Below are 12,472 nucleotides of genomic sequence, written 5' to 3'. Positions count from 1 at the left end.
ATGTGGGAGGCTGAGGCAGGAGGATCCTTGAGAGTTGAAGGCCAGCCTGGGCTACAAAATGAGTTCCAGGCCAACCTGAACTGTATGGTGAAACCCTGCCTCAAAAAAGACTAAAAACGAAAACAAACAAATAAAAACCCCCCAAACAAATAAAATGCTAAAACATGAACTCACTACCTACAGAGGGGTTATGATAACAAAGATAAGAATGATAGAAGAATTATCAAAAAATATGCACAGTCTAGAAGACAACATTATATACTAATATCATTACAGCACTGAAAGAAATAAAACAAAGAGCTGAGTATGGTGCGCATGTGTAATCTAAACACTTCGGGCTGCAGACACAGGAGGATTCCCACTAGTGTGAAGCCAATCTGAATAACACAGCGAAATGCTGTCTAAAAAACAAAATCAAACACCATCAGGAATTCTACACCATGGTTGGAAGTATACCTCAGTGGTAGAACACATGATTAGCACACTCCAAACCCTGGGTTCCATACCCAGCACCAAAACAAAAACAAACAAACAGAAAAACCATATCCAGTGAAAACTGGTGTCAAAACTGAAGGTGAAATAAAGTCTTTCAGACAAACTTGAGAGAACTCATTTAAAGCGGAACTAAAAAAAATTGTTGAAGATACTTTAGATAGAAATTATGTTAATGGAAATCTGGCTCTACACAAAGGAATAAAGTAAAGGTGGTAGAACACAGAGTAAGAGGAGAAACTGAACTCCACCGTTGGGAGCACACTGCGCCGCACATAAAGTGGGATACTATCGTGTGAGTATAACCACAGTCAGCTAAAGACAGATACGCTAAATCTGACATCAACTGCTTCAAAGCAAAGTGAAATTAAAAGGTCCCGCTGGTAAGCTAATTGTGGAGCCAAAGTATGATCACACAAACAATTCATCAAAGAGAGGAGGGATGAGGGGAGCAGGAGAGGGCCGGGAGGGACCGCGGGGAAAAGCCCCCAGTCTGCCTGCGGAAGCGAACCCTTCGCGAATGAGACCTGTGCTTTGAAAATCTTGGGCAATTTCAGTGACCCACCCCTAATCCTGATTTCCTTGGTTGAAGTGCCGTTTCCAAAGAGTTTTGTATTTTGGGATTTACTATTTTGTGATAAGCATATCCAAATAGTCTTTTAAAGTTTTTTTTTTTTTTTTTTTTTTTTTTTTTTTTTAATGCTAGAAACTTCGCTTGTGTAGCCAACTTTAGCAGAAACCTGCAGGCAGCTTTGTCTCCAGCTCCCTGAAAGACCAGAGCTGCTGGACAAAAATGTTATCATCTGGATGACTGCGCACTTTACAGAATTTGGTTTAAACTCTACTGAGCACAAATGTCCCTGAAACCCCTTGTTCATACAGTCTGCTCGCTTCTTTTTAGGCCCCATGTGGCTGATTGTCACACTCTGCAAAGGTACCAGATTCACTAAACGTGGTACATTTCGCTCTGTGAGACCCAGAAAAACACAGACCTTCAAATCCGCGTCTTTTTCCTCCTTTTCCCTTCCCGGTGTGCGCAGCTTCGCTCAGTCTTGCCCTCCTCCTGGCCAGCCTACCTACCTCTGCTCTTTTTTTTTTTTTTTGGTCTTTTTCATTTTTATCGGTACCAGGGATCGAACTCACGACTGCCTGCTTGCAAGGCAGGTGCTTATGCCACTGAGCTAAATCCCCAGCCCCCCTACCTCTGCTCTTGGTCTGGTTGCACACCTGTGCCTTGCCAGCCTTATTGGTCCTCTTCTGCTCTCTTCCTACACTAAAGCTCCTTCCCTCTTACTCAACCTGGATGGTCACTAAGGGCTCTGTGGCTCTTAAAACAGAAGTTTCCTTATATACCATACCTGCATCTGTAAAGCACATTTTGCCTCATTTTAAAAGCAGCTCTACTGCTATATAATAATAATAATAAAAGGAGGGAGACAGGCACGGCGGCTGTTGTAGTCAGGGGTTGTACACAGAGAACATTAGGATCAAGACATGGAGTTTATAATACTATTTTTACAATGGCCACCGGGAGTTAACACAGGAAAATGCAGGCAATCTATCCGCAACACCAAAGATGCAGAATATTTAGTCAAGAGCCTAAATTCCAACAGCAATGCCCTACATGATTCCAGATAAAAAACCCAGAGCTCAGGACAATGCCTCCCACGAGTCCAACTGGAGGTCCAGAGTCCACAAGAAGGACTCACGCCAGTCTCTGTTATGGATCCGTGCTGGGAAGACCCAAGAGTCAGTGGTGGAAGCCAGAAAGTCTATTCCCGCAGGATGAAGGAGCTGTGCTAAATAGGTTCTACCCGTGGAGCTGAAAAGTCAGACTCACAACAAAGACCAGGGCTATCCTGAAAGACACCACAGCCGTCCTCAGCAACATGGAGGCCCTGAGCTCCTCCTCCAACAAGCACAGTTGCCAGGAAGCAGTGTGACGAGTTCATCCTGGAGACCAAGCAGCACATGGCTTCCCCTCCGGAGCCAGGAAGCAATGCTCGATGTGAGGACCAAAGCTTCTCCAGGAGAACCAACAGCCCAAACAGCAACGCATAACACCTCAACCCTCACCGCCTCCTTCTTCTCCACCTATTTATCCTGGCAACTTTCCTCAGGTGGAGCATCTTTGCTCAATGCCATGCTGATGTAATCCACCTGGCATTAAGTTGACCACCAGTTCTTAATCCATAACAGTGGCATATGCCTGTAATCCCAGCACTTGGGAGTCTGAGTCAAGAGGACTTCCATGAGTTCGAAGCCACCCTGAGATACGTAGCAAATTCAAAGTGAACCCGGTGTAGTGGTACACATCAGTAATTCCAACAGTTGGAAGGCTGAAGCAGGATTGCTGAGGCTAGCACCAGCCTAGTGAAAACTTGTCTCAAAAAAAAGATAAGGGAAAAGGGGTAAGGAACAATAAACACACAGGGGGAAAAAGGTATTAGACTTAAACCTAACCCTGTCAGTAATTACCTTAATACAAATGCACTATGCATTATAATTAAAGGAAGAGATTATCATATCAAATTAAGAAAAAAAAGCAAGATCTAATTACATATTCTCTACAAGAAATCTGATTAAAATGTGAAGTCTAAGTTAAGTTGGAAGTAAAAGAATACCACTTAAATGCCAACCCAAGAAAACAGAGTAACTATATTACCATTAAAGTAGATATTAAAATATAACTATTAGGAAAAATAAAGAAACATTTCATAATGATAAAAGGGTCAACTCACCAAGAAGATATAATAGTATTAAGACTATAACCAGTTAATAACAGAACTTTAAAATATAGATAATACAACTTCATGGAATGAATGAAGAAATAGACGGGTATAGTTGGAATGAATGAAGAAATACGGGTATAGTTGGAAACACGAACACACCTCAATAACTGTAGAAAAAAATGCAGTCAAGACATAAAAGGTTGAATAATTCTATAAGGTAACCTGATCTAAATTAACATCTAGACCACTCTGCACAACAGAAGAGCATATTAAACCCAAAGGAAGGGGAGAAGAAAGCAAATATAAAGTTCTATGCAGTAAATTAATTAGGAATGACAGACAGAAAGATAACCAGTTACTCAAAAGCTAATTCTTTGAGAAGATAATATTGAAAAACATCTAGTTAAAATAAATAGGAAGCTCGAGGTATGGTGGCATATGACTATAATCCTCAGGAGGCTGATGTAAGAGAATTATCACAAGTTCAAGGCTAGCCTGGGCTCCATAATGAGTTGAAGGCCAGCCTACATTACAGAGAAAGACCACATCTCAAAAGTACACAAACAAACAAATATAACAAAAGCCAGACTAAATATACGCTTATCAATATTAGAATAGAAAAGGAGACATGATTACATGTTGCATAGATATTAAAGGAGTAATAAGGAGCATTCTAGCACTGGGCGTGGTGGTGCATGCCTATAGTCGCAGGCTGGGCTACAAAGTGAGCTCAGAGCCAGCCTGAACTGCATAACAGACTGTCTAAAAGACATGGCCCCCCCCCAAATAAAAAGCATTCTAAATAAATTAAGTAACTTAGATGAAATGGAAAAAATATTTTGAAAGATTGGTGCTTAAGAAAATTGCCTAAATAGTCATCATAATTATCAAAGAATTTCAATTGTGGTTACAGATTACAAAGAAAACTCCAAGCCACATGGCTTTAAAGAAGTAAAATTATCTAACAATAATTGCAGAAAAAAATAACACAAACTTTACATGAACTCTTCCAGAAAATACAAGAGGCATGAATATTTTTCTGTTCACTCTGAGTCTGCTATTACTTGGTTTCAAAACAAAGACAGTGATATTTAAGGAAAGAAAACTTTGGAACAATATCACTCATGAATAAAAGTAAAAATCTTTAACAAAGTATTAGCAAATTAAATCTAGCAATACAATATGAAAATAAGGGAAATATATCATACTCAAATGGGATGTGTTCCAGAAATAATACGAGATTGATATAAATCCAAGAATCAACATTAAGTTACCATATTTTTCAACTGAAATAAAAACATGACCACTTAAAACTCATTTGACAAAAATCTGACACCCATTCATGATAAAAAAAAAAAAAAATCTCTCAGTAAACCAGGAATAGAAAGGAACTTCTTAAATCTAATAAATAATATTTATGGAAAACCTACAATTAATGTCCTAGTTAATGAAAAAGACTAATGTTCCCCCTTGAAATCAGGAATAAAGGCAATATGACTACTCTCGTTACTTGTTTTAGAGGTCTCAATCCATGAAATAAGACAAGAAAAATAATAAAAGGCTTCCAAAACAGAAAAGAAGAAATAAAATTATATTTACACACAGACACTATGATCATCTATGTAGAAAACCCAAATGAATCTTTTAAAAAGCCATTACTTTCAGAAGAATGTAAAGAAAGATTACAGGATAAAATACAATATAGAATGTCAATATACAAATATCAATTGTATGTCTATATACCAGCACCAAACAATTAGAAATAGAAATTTGAGAAACAATATCATTTATTATATCATCAAAAACATGAAATACTTAGGTATAAATTTACCAAAACATTTGCAATGCTTAAACCTAAATACTCAAAGTTACAAATAGTGCTTAGAAACTTTTATGAAAATCTACATAATGCAGAGCTGTTCCATGTTTAAAGATCAGAAAGCTCAATATTGTTGACATAGTAGTTTTCTCCAAATTAAAATTGTGAATTCAGTGAAAGATTAGTTAAAATTGGCCCAGCAACATTTTTATAGAAATTGATGAGATAATTCTAAAAGTAACATAACCAGGCATAGTGACATTGCCTGTAATCCCAGCACTCCAGAGGCTGAGGCAGGAGGATCACTGTGAGTTTGAGGCCAGCCTGGGCTACAAAGAATTCCAGGCCAGCCTGAATTGCATAGTGAAACCCTATCTCATAAAAGACATAAATAAATAAATAAATAAATAAATAAATAAATAACACAAAAATGGTAGATTAGACAAAAAAAAAATTTTTTTTTGAGACAGGCTCTAGCTATGTAAACCAGACTGGCCTTGAACACATATGTAGCCCAGGATGGTTTCCAACTCATGATTCTCCTGCCTCAGCCTCCCAAATGCTGGGAATACAGGCATGCACCACCATGACTGGCAAATAGTTTTTAAAGATAATAAAATTAGGGGCTGAGGGGCTGAGGATCTAGCTCAGTGGCATAAGCACCTGCCTGGCAAGTGTGTGGTCATGAGTTCGATCCCCGGTACTAGAAAAAAAAAGAAAGAAATTAGGTGCTGAGGATTTAGTTCAGTGGCGTATGCACCTGCCTGGCAAGCTCGAGGTTGTGAGTTCGATTAAAAAAAAAAAAAAAAGATAATGAAATTAGAGGGCTTTAGTCCTCTGTCCAAACGAATAGTTGGCAAAAAAAATTTTTTCCCATTCTGTAGATTGTCTCTTCACACTGTTGGTCATTTCCTCTCTGTGTAGAAACTTTTTTAATTTGATAGGATCCCATTTGTTGATTCTTGGTATTTCTTTTGCAATTGGGGTTCTGTTCAGGAAGTTCTCACCTTACACCTATGTCTTCAAGAGTTTTACGTATTTTATTTTCCAGCAGATTATTTCTGTGTTAATATTTAGCTCTTTGATCCATCTTGATTTTAGTTTAGTACATGGTGAAAGATATGAGTTTGGATTCAATTTTGTATATATGGATAGCCAATTTTCTCAACATCATTTGTTAAAGAGGCTATCCTTCCTTCAGCATATATTTTGCTTCTGTTTCTCAAAGATCAGCAAGCTAAAAGTGCTTGAAGTGATTTCTGCATCCTGGTTCCTGTTCTACTGATCCACATGTCTTTTTTGCCAATACTACAGTTTTTATCACAGTAGCATTGTAGTATAAATTTTTAATTAAAAAATTATTGAGTATCTGAAAAACAATCCCTAAAAGATTGAGTTCAGCTGAGGGAGGAGACTTGTGAGTTTCAGACCAGCGTGGGCTACAAAGTGAACTCAATCAAGGCCAGCCTGAACTGCACATCAAGACCCTGTCTCAAAAAAAGACCAAAAAAATTTTTGAGCTTTCTAGGAAAATATAGCTGCACATTGTATTGCATCTATCATATTAAAACGTGCATTAGACACAAATACAAAATCCAGGAACAATTCACTATTCTTTTTTTTTTTTTTTTATTGGTACCGGGGATCAAACTCATGGCCGCCTGCTTGCAAGGTAGGTGCTTATGCCACTGAGCTAAATCTCCAGCCCCCAATTCACCATTCTTTAACAATCTGAGCAAGGATAAAAGGCTGGAGGAACAACATGGATGACTTGCAAAAGATGGGTTCTTTCTTCCTGTTTAAAAGAGGAAAAGAGCACAAAACTATGAGGGCGTTCAGTTGCATACACTGAATTGCACCTTTGGTACTAGGAATCAGAGCGTTTTGTCAGAAAGCATTAATAGATATAAAGGTGGGTAGTGTCAAAGAAATAGAATCGCCAGTGTTCAAAAGCAACTTTGTCAGCTGGGCAATAAAACACAGTACACAGTGTCACTTTGTTGTTCATTATTGAATACAATGGTAGCAACTCTGAAGTAGAAAAAAAAAAGAAAGAAACAAAGCAGCTGTAACCTCTTTTAATTTCTCTGACTAAAATCAAACATCAACTCTGTTCTACAGTAAAATCTTCAAGGTATATCATTTGTTTAAGAGAAGGACTAAGACCAGAAACGTGTCCTCTCCCACTACTTTCTGATAGTACTTAGGTGGGGCTGCTTCATGATCACTGGCACTAAACAAGGTGCTAAATTCTTTGTCAGATACTTGAGGAAATCATGAGGATAATTCAGCAATAAAGCAAACCTCTTCGCATCCATAGATGTAATTCATACAAATACTCTCAGCAGGTGTGGTGCTTTGGGTAGGGGCATGTTGGGGTGATACACTGTGGTCTGTCAGCGTGGTAGAGGAGCTGAGTGGCCAGCGTCACACTAAAGTATTTTTTTATTCCTGCTACAGCCTCGTTACCTGTGTATCCCTTATTATCTGTGTTTCCTCGCAATTTCTTATAATTTGCATAGCCTTGTAGAATGGAATCCACATTCTTCTTGGCAGGAAGATAAAAGCACTGTTTCTGTCTGGTAATTAAGTCCCAGGCATCAACAACCCATGGTTTTAGCTCTTCAGAATCTTTACTTTAACATAAAGGATCTTTAACTTCAGGATCTTTACTCTGTTCATAAATGTTTCTTCATTTTCGACAGTAGGTTCTACCCGAAGGAGGCTGAAGTGTCTGTTTGGTCCTGCCACCATCTCCATTCGCAGAGATTTTTTGTTTCATTTGTTTTCACTTCAACATTCTTCTGTCGCAGACCAGATGTTTTCTGTTCTGGACCAGCCCCTAGAATGCTTCTAAAGCAGGACTTAAAAAGTCAAGTTTCCCAAACTTTGCCTTCCCTACAGCTGTTGTTCTTTGTTCTAATACAGATAAAAGCAGTAACTTTTCCCTGAAAGTAAAATGTTCCCTTAACATCTTGGTACGTTCAAGCAGGGCCAGCGAGACACAAAACTGTCACAGCTTAATAAACTGCCTTTGTTCTGCTGCCTGCCCACAAGTTCCCTGCCACAGGTCAACCCCCCTGACAAAATGTATTAAAACTAGAGACTTTGTCCACGACGCAATCATTTTTGGGAGTCAGTGAGCCAGGTGTACACCTAATAAAATCCTGCTTCCCACTGGTCCCTCTGATCTCTTGAATTCTGCAACATATATTGCTTGTGATTGGCCTTTTCTTTTCTTCTCTTCTCTCTCTCTCTCTCTCTCTCTCTCTCTCTCTCTCTCTCTCTCTCTCTCTCTCTCTCTCTCTCTCTCTCTTTCTCTCTTTCTTTTTTGACAGGTTCTCCCTGTGCATTTCAGGCTGGCCTAGAACTCACCCTGTAGTTCTGACTGTCCTCAAATCTGTGGTACTCCTCCTGCCTCAGCCTTACTAGTGCTGGGATTACAGATGTGTGCCACTATGCCCGCAGAGACTGGCTCTTTGAAATTCTCACTCTTTCTGCAGATTGGTGTCCACATGTGAGACCTCTGCTTTCTGGGACCTATTCATTCTAATTTTTACTCCAACCACTCAAATGTATGAAGTATCTTACTTGTTTGTCCTTTGTGACAACCTTTACACACTTAGATTCATAAGGGCAAGGTCCAATAAGCACCGTACTCATTCACCCCTCTCCTGCTTGGGTGCCATTTGTAAATTGTTCCCCACCTCCCCCTTCTCCCGCCATTCCTAACATCCAACCCCTACTCTCTACCCCATCTGGATCTGTGCTCGAATCAGAAGTGCCCTAAGGCACAGCCTCTCTACATCCTGGGCTGGATTTACCAACCCGCAGACCTCACAGCACAGCAGCCACACATGCCCAGGGCAGCTGCTGCGGTCGCCTTTCTACACCACTTTTCCTGCGAGAGTGCAATGCCTCCCGCTTTGATCTTGTTGCCTAGGACTGCTTTTGCTGCTCTGGGTCTTTTCTGGTTTCATATAAATATTAGCATTATTTTCTCTAGTTTTATGAGGGCTGCTGCTGATATTTTTTTGATTGTTAATGAATTAAATCTGTGTATCAGTTTTGTAAGGATGTTCATGTGGACAATACTAGTTCTGTCTGTCCTAGAACATGGGCTATCTTTCTATTTTTGATGTTCAATTTTATTTCCTTTTTGTAAAAGTACTGTAGTTTTTGTTATTGAGGTCTTTTGCTTCATTGGCTAGGGTAATTCTGAGTATTTAATTTTTTGATGGTACTGTGAATGGTATTATTTTCCTAATTTCTTTCTCAATGAGTTCATTTTTGATGTGTAAGAACACTATAAATTTTTGAGAGTTTTGGTTTTATATCTTGCTATGCTACTTTGTTAATAATTTGGTTATTAATTGTAATTCTTTTGATGAAATTTTTGGGGCCTTATATGTAGGGGATCACTAGAATAAATAAAAGAGTTCAAAAACTTAGATCCCTCCCAAATAAGAGACTCAAACAAAAAGTGGGTGACTGAAATGAACAGACATTTCTCAGAAGCAAAAATACAAATGACCTAGCCAGGCATGGGGGCTCACACCTGTAATCCCAGCACTTGAGAGGCTGAGGCAGGAAGGATCATTACGAGTTCCAGACCAGCCTGGACTACAAAGTGAGCTCAAGGCCAGCCTGAACTGCATAGAGAGACCCTGTCTCAAAAAGACCAAAAAAAAAATACAAATGACCCAATAAATACATGAAAAGATGTTCAAGATCTCTAGCCACTAGAAAGATGCAAATTCCATCTTACTCCAGAAAAAAATGATTCTCATTTTTTGGAAGACAACTATATCCTCAGCAGGAGCTAAGTTTTTGTAAGTGGAAAAGGCATCAAGACATGGAGGGATCTGGAGGGAGAGGAGAAGAAGGGAGTGAAAAAAGAATTAAAATGTGTCACATGTAACAGCACCCCATGAGGAATGTGATTGTTATGTACTACAAGCATGTACTAATAAAAAAATTAAAATTGAGAAAAAAGATTAGAGAGCTTTTAAAGACTTTGCTGTAATGCTAATCAAAACAGTGTGGGGTCGGTACAAGGATAAATACAAATCCATGGAACAGAATTAAGAATCTAAGAAATACAATTTCTATAGGTTAGGAATTCAGATGTGTGGTTTTAGTTCAGGTTCTCTTGAGATTGCAGTTAAGGGGTTGGTGGTGTCAGTCATCTGAATATTTGACTGGGCCTAAAGCATCTACTTCCAAAATGGCTTACTTACCTCTCCGGCATGCAAATTCTGGCTGTTGGTAAGAGGTTTCAGTTCCTTACCATGTTAACTCTTCATAGAGTAGCTTGCATACCCAAACAGCAATGCAGAAACCAATGCTTTTTGACCTAGTATTGTAAATTATAATTTCTCATTTTGGCAAAATTATAAAGTATTGGTTATAATACAACCAATTTAGTGGGAGCAGACTACGTAGGGCCCTTTATACAGGTGGTGTCCATTAGATGCCATCATAAAGTCTAGCTACCAGGAGTGCTGAGGTTATTCAACAAATGGTACTGGGAAATGGGACATCTACATGGAAAAATATGGTCCTCAATCCCTACCTCACACTGTATATTAAATTTACCTCCAAATGGATCATAGACCTAAAATATGATCTAAAACTATAAAACATGTAAGAAGAAAGCAAAGGAAAAAAATTATGCAACTTTGCATAAGACAAAAAATTTCTTAGCTAGGATCCAAACTTGACAAGTCGTAAGAATAGATAAGGGTCATTGGGCTTCATCAAAAGTAAAACTTTACTCTTTGAAACACAGAGTTTAAAAAATGAAAAGGCAAACCACAGACTGTAATAAAATACATGACAAAGTATATCAGATAAAGGACTTACATTTTAAATATATGAAAAACTTCTGCTGCTCAATAACATTAACCTGATAGAAACAAATGAATATTTGAACAAACATTGCACTAAGAAAGTATATGAATTGTAAGACTGAGTATAAAAAAGATACTCAACGTAGTTATTAGAGAAATGACATTTTAAAATATAATAAAATACCACTAAATACTAGAACCTTACTTGAATAAATAAAATTAAATACTGACAATACCAACTGTTGGTAAATGAGATCTTTTATATACTAGTAAGAGAAGGATAAAATGCTCCAACCACTTTCAAAAAATTCTCTCTCTGTCTGTCTCTGTCTCTGTCTCTGTCTCTCTCTCTCTCTCTCTCTCTCTCTCTCTCTCTGTCTCTCTGTCTCTCTGTCTCTCTCTCTCTCCTCTCTTCTCTCTCTTCTCTTTTGACAGGGTCTTGCTATGCAGTTCAGGCTGCCTTAAACTCACCATGTATATCATACACTGCCTTGAATTGTGGCAATTTCCTGCTCATCTTCCCATGTGCTGGGAATATAGGCAAGTACCACCACATCCGCCAGGAAGTTTCTTATAAAATGAAAAATCAGGCTGGGGATTTACCTCAGCGGCTCAAGAGCTTTCCTGGTAAGCCTGGGGCTGTGAGTTTCACCCTTGGTACCAAATGAATAAATAAATAAAATGGAAAATACATCCATATCTGCTGTCTTTGTTACTTTTCTCATGCTGAAACAAAATACCTTACACTCAAAGTTAAAGGACAAAAGTTTTTTTTAATCAGATTTTATTGGTACATTTTAGATATTCATAATGATCACATTCCTCACAGAGAATTTGTACCTATACATGATATAACTTGATTCTTTTTTTTTTCCACACTCCCTTCTCCCAAAAAGTTTATTTCAGCTCACAGTTTATAGAGGTTTCAATCTATAGTTGGCTGATCCCAAAGCAGGGTGGTATGACAGAAGGGCATCACGGAGGAAAATGAGTCCATGGCATGGTAGGGCAGGCAGCAGCAGCAGCAGCAGCAGCAGCAGAAGCAGCAGAAGCAGCAGCAGTAGCAGCAAGCCTGCCTCTTCCTTTTATCCCATACAGGCTACCAGCCTTTTTTGTGGTGCCATACACCGCTAGAGTTAGGCACCCTTAATCCTAGCATCACACCCTTAATCCATCATTGTATCCTTAATCTCAGTATCCACACTTTAGATCCAGCCACCTCCAAAAAGCCCCACCTATGACCACATGAGGCTTGGAGGGAAGTGATCTAGATACAAAGTATAACACCTGCAATCATAGCACTTGGTAGGCTGAATACATTTTCTGGTATGACCCAGCATTCTGCTATGACTCAGCAATTCTATTTCTAGGTATGTATCCGAGAAAAATGAAGTCATGTGTCCACATAGACTTGTTTAAATATTCACAACGGCTTCATTTAAGTAGCCCAGACTGGGAAAAAATCCAAACATCTATAGACTGGAACAAGTACAAGCAAATTGCTGTGCAACCAAACAATGCAATATCATTCAGCAATAAAAAGGGAGTAAACTAATGATCTTTCCAACAAAAGAAGT

General features: G+C 38.6%; 1 pseudogene; it reads right to left on the bottom strand.

Moving 5' to 3' along the window:
- Positions 1–7,803, bottom strand: part of LOC100727354 (mortality factor 4-like protein 1) — a 57,842-nt pseudogene extending 50,039 nt beyond the window's left edge.
- Between the last annotated feature and the right edge of the window lie 4,669 nt (positions 7,804–12,472).

This window comes from Cavia porcellus, unplaced genomic scaffold, assembly GCF_034190915.1.
Source record: "Cavia porcellus strain 051 isolate PalLab524CR breed Dunkin Hartley unplaced genomic scaffold, mCavPor4.1 scaffold_1, whole genome shotgun sequence".
NCBI lineage: Eukaryota > Metazoa > Chordata > Mammalia > Rodentia > Caviidae > Cavia > Cavia porcellus.
This window is presented reverse-complemented; position numbering and strand designations above follow the sequence as displayed.